We start from the raw sequence: 17,514 nt of genomic DNA, 5'->3' as shown, positions 1-17,514 counted from the left end.
ATCATCTGCAAACAGAGATACTTTGACTTCTTCCCTACCTATCTGGATGCCCTTTATTTCTTTTTCTAGCCTAACTGCTCTGGCTAGGACCTCCAGCACAATGTTGAATAAGAGTGGTGATAAAGAGCATCCTTGTTTGGTTCCTGTTCTCAAGGGGAATGCTTTCAAAGTCTCTCCATTCAGGATGATGTTGGCTGTTGGTTTTGTATAAATGCCCTTAATTATATTGAGGAATTTCCCTTCTGTTCCTATTTTGTTGAGAGTTTTTATCATGAATGTGTGTTGGACTTTGTTGAATGCGTTTTCTGCATTGATTGATAAGATCATGTGGTTCTTGTCTTTTGTTTTATGTGATGGATTACGTTGATTGTTTTTTTTAAAGTTGAACCATCCCTGCATACCTGGTATAAATGCCACAGGGTCATGGTGAATTATTTTTTTGATATGTTGCTGAATTCTATTGGCTAAAATTTTGTTGAGGATTTTTGCGTCAATGTTCATGAAGGATATGGGCCTGTAATTTTCTTTTTTTGTGGTATCTTTACCTGGTTTTGGTATCAGGGTTATGCTGGCTTCAGAGAATGAGTTTGTGAGTATTCCATCCTTTTCTATGTTCTGAAATACCTTTAGTAGAAGTGGTGTTATCTCTACTATGAAAGTTTAGTAGAATTCTCCAGTGAAGCCATCCAGGCCAGGGCTTTCTTTTGTTGGCAGTTTTTAATTAACTTTTTCAATCTCTTCTTTTGTTATGGGTTTATTTAGTTGTTCTACCTCTGTTTGTGTCAATTTAGGTAGGTACTGAGTTTCTAGAAATTTGTCCATGTCCTTTAGGTTTTCAAATTTGTGAGAGTACAATTTTTCATAGTATTCTGTTGATTCATTTAATTTCAGTTGGGTCTGTTGTGATATCCCCCATCTCATTTCTTATATGCATTACCTGCTTCCTCTCCTGTTTTTGTTTTGTCAGTTTGGCCAATGGTTTATCAATTTTGTTGATCTTTTCAAATAACCAGCTTTTGGACTTGTTAACTCTTTGAATTGTTTTTCTATTCTCTATTTAATTTAATTATGCTCTAATTCTTATTATTTCCTTCCTTATGGCACCTGTGGGCTTCTATTGCTGCTCTCTTTCTACTTGTTCCAGTTGTAGGGTTAATGCTTTGATTATGAGACTTTTTTGTTTTTAGATGTGTGCATTTATTGCTATGAACTGACCTCTGAGCACTGCTTTTGCTATGTCTGAAAGGTTCTGGTAGGATGTATTTTCATTCTCGTTTGATTCTATGAATTTCTTTATTCCATCCTTAACTTCTTGTATAACCCAGTAGTTTTTGAGCAAGGTGTTGTTCAGTTTCCATGTGTTTCATTTTTTTTCCTTGCTTTTTCTGTCACTGATTTCCACTTTTATGGTTTTATGGTCAGAAAAGATGCTTTGTAATATTTCGATGGTTTGGATTTTGTTAAGGCTTGCTTTATGGCCTAATATGTGGTCTATTCTGGAGAATGTTCCACGTGCGTTGGAAAAGAAAGTATACTTGGCTGCTGTTGGGTGAAGGGTCGGGTATATGTCTATGAGATCAAGTTGGGTGATTGTGGCATTTAGCTCTTCTGTGTCTTGGTTGAGCTTCTTTCTGGATGTTCTGTCCTTCACCAAAAGTGGTGTGTTGAAGTCTCCTACTACTATTGTGGAGCTATCGCTTTCTTCAGAGCTGTTAGAGTTTGTGTTTTATGTATTTTGGAGCCCTGTTGTTGGGTGCATAAATATTATAGTTATGTCCTCCTGGTGTATTGACCCTTTAATCATTATATAGGGCCCTTCCTTATCCTTTGTGGTGGATTTTACTTTAAAGTCTATTTTGTCAGAGATTAATATTGTCACTCCTGCTCTTTTCTGAGTGTTGTTGCTTGATATTTTTTTTCCATCTTTTGAGTTTCAGCCTGTTTGTGTCTTTAAGTTTAAGGTGCATCTCTTGTAGGCAGCATATAGATGGATCATGCATTTTTATCCAATCTTCTACTCTCCATCTCTTTATTGGTGCATTAAGTCCATTTACATTCAGCACAATTATTGATAGGTATGAATTTAGTGCTGTCATTCTGAGATCTCTTTTTGTGTGTTGTTCATAGTTTCTTTTTCTCCTCAATTTTCTGTGCTGAGTAGTTTTTCTTTATATAGTTTTTCATCGTTTTCTTTGTTGTAGATTTTGTGTTTGCTGTGTCTTTATGTTTTTCTACTTTATTTTGATTTGTAGGATTGTTAGATTCCTTTGTGGTTACCTTAATATTTACTCCTATTTTTCTAAGTTTATACCAGTCTTTTATTACTTTATATTGCCTTAACTTCCCCTCCATATAGAAAATCAATGTCTCTATTTTTTAAGTTTTTTTTGTTTTAATATTATCCTTTTTTTACATATTGATATGTTTCCCTATTTTCTATGTTTTAGCTTTGATGTATTTTTGATTTCCGTTATCTGAGTCAATATTTGGTTGCTCTGTCCTGTATTCTAGTCTTGTGTTGTTAGCTGGTGTTATTATCTAACCACAGGACTCCCTTTAGTATTTCTTGCAATTTTGGTTTGGTTTTTGCAAATTCCCTGAACTTGTTTATCTGGAAATGCCCTGATTTCACCATCATTTTTGAGAGACAGTTTTGCTGGATATATAATTCTTGGCTGACAGTTATTTTCCTTCAAGGTTTTATATATGTCATCCCATTGTCTTCTAGCCTGCATGGTTTCTGCTGAGTAGTCCATGCTTATTCTAACTGACTCTCCTTTGTAGATGACTTTTCTTTTATCCCTAGCTGCTCTTAAAATTCTCTCCTTATCTTTGGTTTTGGTAAGTTTGATTATAATATGTCTTGGTGACTTTCTTTTGGGATCTACCTTATGTGGGGTTCGATGAGCATCTTGGATAGATATCTTCTCATCTTTCACGGTATCAGGGAAGTTTTCTGTCAACCAATCTTCAACAATTTTCTCTGTAATTTCTGTTATCCCCCCGTTCTGGTACTCCAATTACTCGTAGGTTATTTCTGTCCATAGAGTCCCACATGACTCAGAGTTTCTTCATTCTTTTTAATTATTTTATCTGATTTTTTCTCAAATAGGTTGGCGTCAAGAGCTTTATCTTCAGTGTCACTAATTCTAACTTCTACTGCCTCAATTCTGCTCCTATGGCTGTCTATTGAGTTGTCTAATTATGAAATTTTATTGTTAATCTTCTGGATTTCTGATTGCTGTCTTTCTGTGGATTCTTGCAGCCTATTAAATTTGGCATTATGTTCTTGAACAACTTTTTTAAGTTCTGCTACTACTGTGTCTGTATGTTCCCTGGATTCTTCTGCATTCTGTTGAATTTCCTTTCTTATTTCTAGAAGAGTTCTGTATATTAATCTTTTGTATTCTGCCTTTGGTAATTCCAAGAGTTCTGTTCCTCTAGAGAATTTATTGATTCTTTATTTTGGGAGCTTGCTGAAGCCATCATGGACTGCCTGTTTATGTGACTTGATATTGACTGTTGTCTCCAAGCCATCAGTAATTTATTATAATTTTATTTTGTATTTGCTTAGTGAGACCTAGCTCATTTTGTTTTGTTTTGATATGCCCAAATAGGCTGCTCGTGTGCACTAGTTTGATTTTTGACACCTTTGGATCTCTAACATCCTGTCACCACGTAGTTAGTTCTGTAAATAAGTATGTGCACACAGGAGTCCGTTAAATTTTTCTATATAGGTTCAGCTCGGGTGTTCAGTCAGTCACCAAGTGTGTGATGCAGGCTTTCACCCCCAGTCCTAGAGAGGCATGGGTGATTGGTGCAGGCAGTGGAGTCTGGCTGTGGTAGGGGATCACGTGCGGAGCCAGGCAGGGGGCTGATGGCTGCCCGAGAGTCTGAAAGGAAAGCGTGTCCCTATTCTCTAGGGTGAGTAGGTAGGTGAGTTTTGCAGCCGGACTATGAGCACCCCACTCTGTTGGCTGTAAAGACTCAAGGGCACCACTTTTTCTTGAACTCCTGTAGCAGGTGACTAGGCACTTTAGGTGCTACCACCAGTCCTCAAGCTCCTGCTGCAGATCGATAAGAGTGCCTACTTAAGGGGCTGTTTCAAGGGTCACAAATCTGCTAGTTCACAGCTGAAGCAGTTGAAGTTAAACTTCAGATGTTTGCCCTGTTGTACTGTGGCAGTGACGACTAACGCTGTTGAGATGGGTCCCCACAAGTCTAAACAGGGGTGTAAGGCACTCAGAGTCTGTGGACGATACCTGTGGCCAGCAAAGGAGCTGTGCCGACCCTGTGTTCCTGGCCTAGGGGAGCCAGCAGCTTATTTGTTCCCTCTCCAAGGCCAGGAGAATGGGTCAGGGTGCCTTTTGGGATATACTTCCGGCCCAGCGGACTCCAGGTGCAGAGTGCGGAGGGAGGAGGTAAAAGGGAGAGAGGTTTTTCCCAAATGGGCTTTTTTTTTTAAATCCCCGAGAAAGGGTGCACGCATGTACTCATCCTAGCCTCTTGGGAGCTGCTCTTCACTGGTTCGGAGTGTCCAAGCAGAATCTTTGCTGCCGGGTCTCTCGATGTGGAAACTGCTTCCCGAGTGCATGCACTGCCTGCTTCACCGCGGACAGTGTGGCTGTGGCACTGCAGTTTCATCGCTGCAGCCCTTCTCACCTCTTCCAAACGGTCTCCCTCTCCCGTATCACTCCGACAGATTTCTTAACCTTGCCTTGTTCTGGGCTGCCAGATATTCACATAGAATCAAATCACTTGTTTTTCTAGGTCTTTGTTGTAAGAGGGATATAGGAAGCTTCTAACTATTCTGCCATGTTGACAGTGCCTCTCCCATATTTTCAGGTAAGTAGACTGACATCATGACTTTTAAGGGTTCAACTGTATTACATTGTATGCATGCACCATAATTTACTTAATTAGTATCCTAGTAGTGATGGGCATTATGTTGTTTCTAGTAGCATCTATTAAAAGAAAGGGAGCCAGGAACATTCTTGTGGGTCTCTCCTCACTCTTTGTTATTTTCCTTAGAGTTAACGCCTAGTAAATGGGCTTGTTGGGGCAAAGGCAAATAGGTATTTTTAATTTTGGTAAATAAGGTTGTACCAATTTAAACTTTAGATCAGTAGTGCATGACAGTAATTGTATCCCCACTCCCCTATCAACACTGACAGATAAAAAAAGATATCTTTGGAAGTTGAACATTTTTTTCATCTGTTAATTGGACTTTTATTTTTTGTGGTTTAACTACTAAAACCAGTTGAGTTGAGTCGATTCCAACTCATGGCAACCCTGTGTGTGCTCCATGGAATTTTCAATGGATGATTTTTTTATGGAAGTAAAAATCGAAGTAGATTGCTGGGTCTCTCTTTCAAGACGCTTCTGGGTATACTTAAACCTCCAGTCTTTCAGTTAGCAGCCGAGCATATCAACTGTCTGCATCACCCAGGGATCCTATCCCCCACTGCCTACCCATTTCTTAAATAATCTTTTCCTCACTTAATCTGTATATCTTACAAGTTATCACTGAGACTTTTGGAGTTAGATAGCCTGGCTCCAACACAAACCAGTAGTAGATCTGCATAACTTTGGAAAATGGAGATAATAATTGTACCTATCTTACAGAGCTATGATTAAATAATACAACCTGAAAAAGTACTCTAGCGTCTGACACGTAAGTCCACAGTAAACCTGAGCTATTATTATTATATTAGAGTCCCTGAGTGGTGCAAATGGTTAACACTCAGCTGCTAACCCAAAGATTGGAGGTTTGAGTCCACAGAGCAGCACCTTGGAAGAAAGGCCTGGTGATCTACAGCTGAAAAATCAGCCACTGAAAATCCTAGAGTACAGTTCTACTCTGACACACATGGGGTGAGTCAGAATCTACACCATGGTAACTGTTTTTTTTTTTTAGAGTATTACTATTATATTAAGCACCTATGCATACATACGAATTTCTGAATTCTCTATTCTGTTCCATTGACATATCTTGCCACATCTCACATCCTTAAAATCCAGTAACATTCCATTACCAACTCAGTGTTTTCTAATGACTTTTTCCCTCATTTCATTCAAAAAGTCATTATCTCACTTGCTTTCAATCATAACTGGAGCCCGAAAACGTTAACTTTGAGGATAAAAAGAAGCTGTGCCAGACAATGTAGTAAGAATAAGAACCAAGGCACTAAATGTGAGGCGAGGGGGATGTCTGTTTTCTCTACCATCTATTTTGAAAGGCTGACTGCCTACCTTATTTCAGCCCTCAACTCAGTGACGTTTTCAAAAGCTAGTTTACAACCTGAAGATATGTGGTTCACAGTGTTAGCCAGAGTAGGTCTTGAACTTGAGATAACTACCTGACTGAGACGTGGAGCAGGAGGTGTGGACAGGAGGTGTGGACGCAGGGAGGGGTTCTCTCCTGGGCCCTAGGTCCTGACCTGGGAGTTCCCTCGAGGTGAGCTGAGCTGACTCGCCACTTCAGGGCTGATGCTGCAAAGCTTGACCGCAGGCGATTTCAGGACCCCTTACGTTGGCACCCACGGGCACGGCAGCAAGCAGGTAGGAGGGCAGGGGTGGCGGCAGGAGAACCACCAGAGCCCTTACAGATGGAAGAGCGGGGCAACAGCGGGAAGAGAGAAGAAGAGGCGCGAAAGGACTTGAAAAAACTCCAGAGACGCTGGGTTGGGCGGCGGTGAGGGAAACCGGTTTCCTGCCCCAACCACTCGCGTCACTCTGGCCCGTCGAGGCCAGGGCCCAGTCCCGGATTTTCCGTTCCTTCCAGCTTGGGGGCGAGGGCTGTCTCTGCGGCTCTCCAATGCCCTCCGGGAGCGACGCTCGAGCATCCGCATTCCCGCCGCCGCCACCCGCGGCAACCTGAGCTCGCTTCCCTCCTCCCTCTAACGGCTTCCTACCGCGCGGCGTCGGCGGCGTCGGTGACGTCAGCTTACGGGCGGGACTTCCTGTTTCGCGCGCCCCGGGGTTTCAAGACAGAGCCCGTTCCGCCAGGCGTGAGGGGTGGGGGGCTGAGGGTTGAGGGTGTCGTCTTGGTCAGAAGTCTGCGGCGGGGCTGACCATGCACTTATGAGGAGGCCAGTTCCCCGAGAAGTCTGGCCTTTTCTTCGCTGCTGCTGCCGCCTCTTCGCCCTCGGAGCTCTCCCAGGATACCTCTGAGATTTCCCGAGTCAGGAGCTCGAGGGCCCGCTCAGCCCTCCTGCTCCCGCTCTTCCTCGTCAGCCTGCGCCGCGAGCAGCCACCCTGACCGCTCCTGGCGCGGTGGACCGGGCAAACATCCCAGGTGTAGGACCGTCGTCCTTAGCCCCAATGCCTCCGCGAGAAGAGTTAAATGTGTACCCGTGGTTGGAGCTGTGGAGGTGTCCCCCGGTGGAAAGTGCAGCCAGAACACCACTCGCTGTTAAGTTTTATGTGCGCTCGTTGCACACCGTGTGTGAGTCTGGTATGTAGCCTTTCTTTCTCGGGACGGAATCTTTTCTGTATTTTGGAAAACTCATGTTTTTTTTTTTTTTTATTCCGAATCCTTTCTTGTTATTTTTCTTCAAGTGATTGGAGCACGCGTTAGAAAAGTAGGCTGTACCACGGGTTTTTGTAGCCAATTAAGTACACGCGAAACTATGGAGCTTTTTGATGCATTCCTTCGTGGTGTTTGTGTAGCCAGTTTAATAATTGACTAAACGAATAATAATTCCAGTTTAATTTGTGATGAGAAAGCCATGCTTCCATTATCCATGGCCTTGAAAACAATTTTAACGGTGATATTGACTGTCATTCCTGATGTCTAAAATATATTAAGTGTATGCCAGGTTTAAATGGGCACTTTGGTAAACGCTTAGTGTCCAAATTTTGACCATATTAAATGGGCACTTTGCTCTTAAAAATGCCCACTGCCAAGTATTTTAAAAGCCTTGATTCACATTAGCTGTACTGGTTAAGCTATTCCATAAAATCTCACAGATGTCTAGTATAAGAAGAGACTTGTGCTGAATTGTTTTTTTTTACATATGATGTGGGTCATGATATGTTCAGGCTATTGGCACAAAATACTTGAGTAGTTGTTGAACTGACTATATTGTTAAAGCAGTGCGTCTGTTGCCAAGCAACATCACCATAAACAAGTTTAATATTCAGTTAGAATGTAATTAAATGTATGTATCCTACAATTATCTGGATTCAGAATTCTCTAAATTCTTAGGTTTAGCCTGTAGGTGGTTACAGTTAATACTTTTCTTTCTTATTGAGATTTGACTTCAAACTCATTTTGTTTAGAATTATTAGAATGCTTTAAATTTCAGTGTTGTACAGGACTCTCCTGAGAGTTGCAAATGGATTTGAGTTGCCCTTTGGGTGTTTAGGAAAGAGTATCCTGGATAGTCCCCTTATTTTGAGGATTTTCTTTTCTAACCAGTTGAAGTACGTAGGCTGTATTCAGGAATTTTCTCAAATAATAGAGTAATATCAATTTAGAGTTTAGGGGAATTGAAACACTGATTATTGACAGGTAGTTTTTAAATCTTGGTTTAGCCAATAACCTCACTGTTTGTCCACTCATTGAACGTTTAATGATGTAGTTTGTAAGTCAGTTTTCAAAGCACTTTTTCATGATCTTTTGAACGCAATAACTTTAAAGTAAGAAAGTAGATGAGACAATTTGAGACACAGTGAGACTGAATGACTTCTTTGAAATTTAGCTGCTAGTAGTTGGAACTCGAACTTTGGTGTTCTTTATATCATACCCGTACTATATTACTAAAATCAGTAAAGTAGACTTCATTTTAGTTTCCTCCGCCTTTTCCTTTCCCATATACTGATGTTGAAGTAATGAAATGTTCAGTAGTTGGGCAAGACAAGTAGAGAAGAAAAATCAAGAATGACTGGTGTGATAAAAATTGTTAGTAACCAGAAGTCAGCATTTTGTCATAGGAAGTTCTAATTCAAGGAGTGTAGAAGAATGAAATCTTAATGGAAAGATCAGTTAATTGTTGGAATTCTCTCTCTCTTTTTTTTTTTTGTATTTTCTACTGTTTGTTTCAAGTAAATGAGTTTTAACTTTGTCATGCATAATAGATTCAGTAAGTAATTTTCTCAAATTGCCTAATTTATGTGTACTTTTAGGGAATGTATACGTGTATCTATGTAAAAAAAAAAAAATTGGAGGTACTGTTTCCTACTGATTAAAGTTCAGATTTCTTAATCTGAACTCTTCAAAATCTTCTTTCACTCTGTGTTATCAAGCTTATGTTCTTTATGGAAAAGCTGGGCTCTGGCCAGTCTGGTCTCTTCACTATCCTCTAAGCCTGCTACACGCTTTCTCCCTTCCATACCACTCTTTATGTCATTCTACCTTCCTGACCTGATTTCTTCCCTTCTTTCTTAAAATCTAAATTGTACTCTTTCTTAAAAGTTCAACTCCACCACGACCTCTGAAACCTTCTAGTATTTGTCAGTCACACTTATTTGATACTATACTTTATATTGTATTGTTCTATTTTTTTGTTTGTGTTGTCTTCCCAACTAGATTGTTAGCTCCTAAAGAGCAGGGCACTAGATCTCAATGAGTTGTATGTTTCCTTAGTCTCTTCTACATAGAAGTTGCCAAATAAATGTTTCTTAAAGATGACAGATGTGCAATTCTACTTTTTTCCCCCTTCCATAGTATGGTGGAATTAAAAGAAGATTGTTGAGAGATGAGAGTAAATGAAGGGCAACTGTAGACCTTAAGAAAAGGGATTAAAGAGAGGGGATTCATTAGAATCAGAAGGAAAGCTTCTGTTCTTAGAAAGTGAATGTTTGAGAATTTCCCATGACAATGTCAACAGTAAGGATTCCCTCAGGAATGCTTACAGTACTTCCAAGTAGGTTTGGGGAGTTTGATTAGTTTCCTGGTTCTTCCTTAGTAGAAACTTAGTTTTAAACATCTCAGTCAATATTTCTCTCCCTTCTTCCCTCCACTCCTCCTTTCTGTTTCTCCCTCTTTTCCCCCCTTCCCCTCCCTCTCTCCTTCCATCCCTGTCTTCTCAGTTCCTCATCTTACCCCTTTCCATCTTACTTTTTGACCTGATCGAGAGTTTTAATTGTGAAATTATGTCAATACTTTTATGTGACCCTCATAAATTCGCACTTCTTTTAAGTATATATTTTTTTCTACCAAGTCTGCCCTTTTTGAGTCATGAAGAGATCACTGACTGTCAAGTCTAGTACTCTTTCTTTTGAGTTTAACTGAGCTATAATCCAAGATGAAAGAAATTAAGAAAGTCAGGAAATGCCCAGTTATTACTTTTCTGTGAACTGTGACTTCGAATTGTTTTGAAGGAGGAAACTAAAACTAACCATTCTCTTGTGGAAAGGACATGTCATTCTCAAGATATGTCTTTCTTTAAAAATTCCAGGTAAATTTTATAGTCTTGCTGTAAATCCTGTATCTGATGCTTATGAAAAAGAGTTACTTCAGTTGAAGGTATAAAAAAGTGATGTTGAGTCTCAGAGTATCTCAGAGTACTTTTATAAATCTTGGTTTGATTCAGTTGTTTCTTAGTGAGTTTGCCATCCTAGCTTCTGAGTTGTTGCTCAGTAACACAGTTGCAGTATAACATAGCAACCATTGAAAACAGAAGCACCGGACTATAGGGATTTTCCTGATGAAGGTGCAATGCCTATCTGTAGTGTTCACATTCAGTCTCTCAACGGATTCATATTTTGGTGTTTGGCAGACATTTGAGATATTGTTAAGCTCAAAGATCATACATTATATGTTTTTAAATATATTTTGTAGAATGATGATAATATAACTTTCTGCACATTGTTTTCACATACAGATGCACAATAAGTAAGTATTGGATTGAATTTCATTATGTGAGAAGGATATGTAAAAGGCTTGTTCAGTTAAAGACTGGCCTATTCTGGGCAGAAAAGTTATTAATTAATAATTAACATCAGAGTTCTCCACAATTGATGAAGTCAGCCAGAGCAGGGGTGGATGAAGCTAAAATGGTTCTTAATAACATTTTTGTATTATTTCTGGAGGTTCATGGAAAGCTTAGATCAATAAGCTTGATTTAATAGGTACTATGATTTTGTGGGAAGAGAATTGTGACTCAGGAGACCAAGACTTGACTGAGTGAATCACTTAACCTTTCTTGGCCTGTTTTCTCGTTGGAAAAAATAAATCTCTGAAGGTTCATTTCAGGAATTGTGTGCTTCCAATTTAAAGTAATTTTTATTTCTCCTGTTCATTGACTTAGTATTCGAGTGCCTGTTATGTGTTTTGAACTATGCTAGGCTCTGGGGAGATAGTGAATAAGACAATGTTAAGTCTTGAGTAGCTTATTATCTGGTGAGAGAAATGGGATAAAGTAGTTATTTTTAATATAACATGGTTAAGGATAAATAAGGGTGTTATGGGGGCATGTAGGAGGAACACGTGACCTAGAACTCTACTGCATCAAGAAGGGCTCTCTTAGTGGAGAAAGTAATATATAAACCAAGTCATGAAGTATGTAAGAATGAGCTAAGTGAAAAGGGTTAGGGGCCTGTGGGTTTATGGAATATACTTAACAAGTAGTTTACGTGAATATACTGAACAAGTAGTTAAGTATATTCACAGCACAGATGAGATTGGACAATATGCCAGGATCAGATCATAGGGGGTGGGGGTGGGGGTGTTGTATGCCTTTTTGAGGAATTTGGAAATTAGTCCTTAAAATGCAATACGAAGACATTTGTTTGTTTATGATGTATCTGAACCTTCACTATGTGCCAACTACTATGGTAGGCTCTGGGATCAGCTCTAAGAATTGAACTTGCCATATTGGGGCTTATGCTCAAGTGGGGAATCAGCTCAATCTCCTACGTATTTTAACTCAACTCTTCTCTGAATGTTTGCTTCACCTTCTTGCTCTAACTGAACCCTGGCTATCCTTGGGGACACTGCTTTCCTTGTTGCCACCACAACTGGAGGTTTTATTTCCCTCATCTAAAATACCCCAGGGCTTGAACAAGGGATCTTCATGAACCTCAGCTCCTTTGAAAATTGTTTCATCAGACTTAACTATATTATTCCTTCTTTCTGTGATCTGCCGGCTTTCCAGTCACTTCCTCTCTTTCAGTGAAGACTTTATCACCCAGCTCATTGTCTTCCTCTCCACTATTACTCCTGTCATCACTCTTAGTGTAGATCAGAGGTTGGTAAACTACAGACCATGGACCAAATGTGTTACTTCTACCACCTATTTTTGTAAATAAAGTTTTATTGGAACACACCCATGTTGATTCATTTACGTACTGTCTATGGTGGCTTTTGTGTTACAGTGGTTGAGGTAAGTAATTGTGTCAAGAACTGTATAGTCTGTAAAGCCAAAAATATTTGCCTTCTGGCCATTTATAGAAAAAGTTTGTCGACCATTCATATATATAATCAATCCAACATTCTGGAATCTTGGTTTTATAGCACCAAGATAATCTTTTTCTTGCCCTAACTAAACAACTCATGTAGTCAAGTCCTAAACTTTAATATTGCTAATAATAGCATGACCTCTGAAACCTCCATTTCAAACATCACAATCTCTAGCCAATTACCTTTCTAGCCCGTTTACTTTAGTATTCCCATTGCAGCAATTCTCTGATCTCAACAAGATCTCTAATTTTTTGACCTTAGCATTTTTCAGATGTTACCCCTTACTGAGACTCTGCTAGTCTCTTTACCCAGCTTAGGATCCTTGTTCCAGCACTATTTAACTACTCCCTAGCAAAATCTCTTAACTCCTTTACCCATCCTTCCCTGCAGAAACCCACTCCTGGCTAAGCACATTTATCCTGTTCCATGCCTGGAACCAAGCAGCTGAACATTGTTGGACAAATCATTTTTAATCTTGCTGACTGGACTCACTTCAAATTTATGATCAAAAATCTCAAATGGTCACTCAACATTTTGAGTCCTACACATCTCACTCTCAGAATGATCATTTCATACTTTCTCCTCAAATCTTCAGTATTCTTTCCAGTATTTCTCAGTTGATGGCTTGCTTAATAAGAGAACCCACCTACATTTGTACCCATGTATTCTGTCTTCCCTTGATGTTACAATGTGTAAGTTGTTCTGTTCTAAGGCCTGCTCCTCTGCTTTTGTCCTGGGTCCTTGATTTCTTCTCTCCCTAGGACTTTGGTCCTTTTTCTCGACACCTTCAATTTCTTTCTCTCTGTTGTATCCTTTTCAGTTGGCATAGAAACACTCCTTAATATAACTCATCTAAATAAAAACTAAAAACCTCTCTTCATCCCATATTCCTCTCTAGATACCAACTCCTTTCCCTGCCTCTTTTCACAACCCGGCTCCCTGAAGAGTTGCTGTCTCTCGTAATACACCTGCCATTCTCTCTTCTTTATATTCTGATTTATAAGCTTTTATTTATACCACTTCCCTGAAAAAGTTCTTTTCAAGATCCCTAAAGTAACCCTGGTGACACAGTGTTTAAGATCTCAGCTGCTAACCAGAAGGTCGGCGGTTTGAACTCAACAGCCGCTCTGTGGGAGAAAGATGTGGCAGTATGCTTCTGTAAAGAGTAACCAAAACAAAACAAAACCTGTTGCTGTCAAGTCGATTCCGATTCATAGTGACCCTATAGGACAGAGTAGAACTGCCCCACAGGGTTTCCCAGGAGCAGCCAGTGGATTCAAACTGCTGACCTTTTAGTTAGCAGCTGTAGCTCTTACCCACTGTACCACCAGGGCCCCCTAGGTCATATTCTCTTGGTTTTTTTCCTGTCTTGCTGATTGCTCCTTTTTAGTCTCTCTTATAGGTGGCTTCTCCTCTGTCTGACTTCTAAATGTGTCTCAGGTTTCAGTTCTGTATTTACATTCTCTCCCTAAGTGATCCTGTTTGGTTCCATCCATGGCCTATGTATCATCTATATTTGTGCTAATACGGTTGCCACTAGCTACAAGTGGCTATTAGCACTTGAATTGTGGCTAGTCTGATTTGAGATATTTTGAGAGTAAAATACACACCATATTTCAAAGATTTAGTGTGAAAAAAGAATATTAAATATCTCAATAATAATAATTTTTATATTCATTAAATGTTGAAATAGTATTTTGGATGTATTGAGTTAAATGTATTATTAAAATTGTACCTTTTTAAATTTTAACATCTTTACTAGAAAATTTAAACTTACATATGTGGCTCACATATTTTATTTCTATTAGATAGCATTGATCTCTATGCTGAGTGCTCAAATTTGTGTCTACTGTGTGTCAGATGCTGTCCTAGGTGTTGGGGATATTGTTGTGTTGTTAGGTGCTGTGTAGTTGGTTCCTAGTCATAGTGACTCTGTGTACAACAGAGCGAAACACTGCCTTGGTCCTGTGCCATCCTCAAAATCGTTGTTATGCTTGAGCCCATTATTGCAGCCATTGTGTCAGTCCATCTCGTTGAGGGTCTCCCTCATTTTTGCTGTTCGTCTGCTTGACCAAGCATGATTTCCCTCTCCAGGGACTGGTCCCTCCTGATAACATGTCCAAAGTATGTGAGACGAAGTCTCTCCATCCTTGTTTCTAAGGAGCATTCTGGTTGTACTTCCAAGACAGATTTCTTCATTTATTTGACAGTTTGTGGTATATTCAATATTCTTCACCAGCACCATAATTCAAAGGCATCAATTCTTCTTTGGTCTTCTTTATTCATTGTCCAGCTTTCGCATGCATATGAGGCTATTGAAAACACCATGGCTTGGGTCAGGCACACCTTAGTCCTTAAAGTGACATCTTTGCTTTTTAACACTTTAAAGAGGTCTTCTGCACCAGATATGCCCAGTGCAATGCATCCTTTGATTTCTTGACTGCTGCTTCCGTGGGTGTTGATTGTGGATCCCGGTAAAATGAAATCCTTTACAACTTAAGTATTTCTCCGTATCATAATGTTGCTTATTGGTCCACTTGTGAGGATTTTTGTTTTCTTTATGTTGATGTGTAATCCATATTGAAGGCTCTGGTCTTTGATCTTCACCAGTAAGTACTTCAAGTCCTCTTTGCTTTCAGCAAGCAAAGTTGTGTCATCTGCATATCGCAGGTTGTTAACATGTCTTCCCGCAATCCCGATGCCCTGTTCTTCTTCGTATAGTCCAGCTTCTTGGATTATTTGCTCAACATACAGATTGAATAAGTATGGTGAAAGGATACAAACCTGACACACACCTTTCCTGACTTTAAACCATGCAGTATCCCCTTGTTCTGTTCGAATGACTGCCTCTTGGTCTAAGAACAGATTCCTCATGAGTACAATTAAGCATTCTGGGATTCTTACTCTTCCCAGTGTTAACCATCCTTTGTTATGATCCACACAGTCAAATGCCTTTGTGTAGTCAATAAAATACACGTAAACATCTTTCTGATATTCTCTGCTTTCAGCCAGGATCCTTCTGACATCAGCAGTGATATCCCTTGTTCTATGTCCTCTTCTGAATCCAGCTTGAATTTTTGCAGTTCCCTGTTGATGTACTGCTGCAATCACTTTTGAATGATCTTCAGCAAAGTTCTACTTGTGTGATATTAATGAGTTGTTCGATAATTTCCTCAATTTGTTGGATCACCTTTCTTTGGAATGGGTACAAATATGGATCTCTTCCAGTCAGTTGGCCAGATAGCTCTCTTCCACATTTCTTGGCATAGACAAGTGTGCACCTCCAGCGCTGCATCCATTTGTTGAAACATCTCAGTTGGTTTTCTGTCAATTCCCGGAGGCTTGTTTTTCACCAGTGCCGTTAGTGCAGCTTGGACTTCTTCCTTCAGTACTATCCAAGTGAAACTGAAGAGATGTTGTTTGAGCAGAGACCTAAAAGAAGTGAGTGCGCAAGCCGCTCCAATATTCCGTGTATTCTATAGATCTTTGCTTGACTGTTGAATAAGTTTCATGAACAGATACTACTCATTTCCCCACTAAATCTCATCCCCTTTTTCCCTCCCTACCCTCTGTACTTTCATCGTTTCAGTAAATGTCACTGACATCATCCTCTGTTGCTCCAGCTACAAACCTTTGAGTTGTCTTTCCTTTTTTTTTATTGTTGTACTTTAAGTGAAAGTTTACAATTCAAGTTAGTCTCATACAAAAATTTATACATACATTGTTATATGACCCTAACTGTACTCCCTATACTATGACAGCACACTCCTCCTTTGCACCCCTGATTTCCCATGTAAATTCAAACAGCTCCTGACCGTCTCTGCCTTCTCATCTCACCTCTGGACAGAAGCTGCCCATTTAGTATCATGTATCTACTTGAGCTAAGAAGCACACTCTTCAGACTTCTGGCAAAATGGCACTCGAGGCAGAAGCAGCACGCCATCCCTCTACAGCAAAGATCGAAAAACTAAGCCGAACAGAGAAAACAACAATCCTGAAACCCTAAAACATCAAATGAAGAGATAAAGAACTCAGGCAAGCACCAAATGGAGTGAGAAAACTGACAGAGAATGGAGAGCAAAGAGAGATTCATGCAGAGGTCCCCTAACAGCTAACGCAGCATGGATCCGCCATCTTGGACTCCTATCGGAGACCAGCAAATGGGGTACGAGAAAGCAGCTTCACGGAGCTTCCAGAGGGAGACAAAACAAATGGCAATTTGAGATATATGCTTTTCCAACCCCCACCCTTCTTCACCGCCTACTCGGCCTCCTCACTTCCCTCGGCCATAGTTTCTTGTCCAGGAAGCACTGGCTGCTTGGATTCCACCCACCCGAACGGGCCGGCTCTCTGAGTGCCATTTGTTGGCTGCTGGTGTTGCTTTTTTCTGCTTCTTTTGAATTCTTCCTTACCTCTCACCACCTCCCCCTCCTTTTGCTCAAATACCTGGCTCCATGTGCCATCTTTGCTTCTTCCTGAGGGGCTGTAGAGCTCTGGTAATTTGTGATATAAGCTTTCCCACCCCCGACCCTTCTTCACCCACACTTGGCCTCCTCTGCTTCCTGCGGTCACAATCTCTTGTCCAGGAAACACCGGCTGCTTGGATTCCACCAGCCCGCACTAGCTGGGTCTCTGAGTGCCAGTTGTTGGCTGCTGGTGTTGCTTTTTTTCCGCTTCTTTTGATTTCTTCCTTACCTCTCACCACCACCCCATCCTTTCGCTCAAATACCTGGCTCTGTGCACCATCTTTGCTTCCTGAGGGGCTGCAGAGCTCCGTTCGAGTGTGGAGCTGCTTCCCAGTCTGGGCTGCCGCACTGGTGGAGTCCCGGGGCTTTTATTCATTTCTTTATTTTGAGTTGTTTGTTTTCTTTTCCTTTTCTTGAGTTGGGAGCCCGTTCTGGCCAGGCGGTGCTGCGTGGCTTGGAAACTACCCCCTCGGCTTGCACAGATGTGCAGAGGGATCCCTGAGGGCATTTCTTTTTTCATTGTTTTTTTTTTTTCTTTTTTATTTCTGTTTTTTGGGTGCTTTTCTTGTTTTTTATTTTTTTAATTTGTTTTGTTTTCTTTTCCCTCTTTTTCCCTTTTTGTCTTTCTTCATTACTCAGTTT

The 17,514-nt window shown here is 40.4% G+C and overlaps 1 protein-coding gene across 4 annotated transcripts in view; it reads left to right on the top strand.

The window, feature by feature from the left end:
* Nucleotides 1-7,060: 7,060 nt before the first annotated feature.
* CEP83 (centrosomal protein 83) overlaps nt 7,061-17,514 on the top strand; it is a 151,579-nt gene continuing 141,125 nt past the window's right edge. For 2 of the 4 annotated variants that reach the window (XM_023738581.1, XM_023738577.1), the window contains exon 1: nt 7,061-7,456. The gene's annotated coding sequence lies outside the window, so the exon portion shown is untranslated. The remainder of the gene's footprint in view (nt 7,457-17,514) is intronic. The other 2 variants (XM_004384208.2, XM_023738582.1) reach the window with 2 other exon arrangements.

Source organism: Trichechus manatus, unplaced genomic scaffold (assembly GCF_000243295.1).
Source record: "Trichechus manatus latirostris isolate Lorelei unplaced genomic scaffold, TriManLat1.0 scaffold00119, whole genome shotgun sequence".
Taxonomy (NCBI): domain Eukaryota; kingdom Metazoa; phylum Chordata; class Mammalia; order Sirenia; family Trichechidae; genus Trichechus; species Trichechus manatus.
The sequence above is the reverse complement of the archived record's forward strand: the minus strand, read 5'-3'. Positions and strand labels throughout refer to the sequence as shown.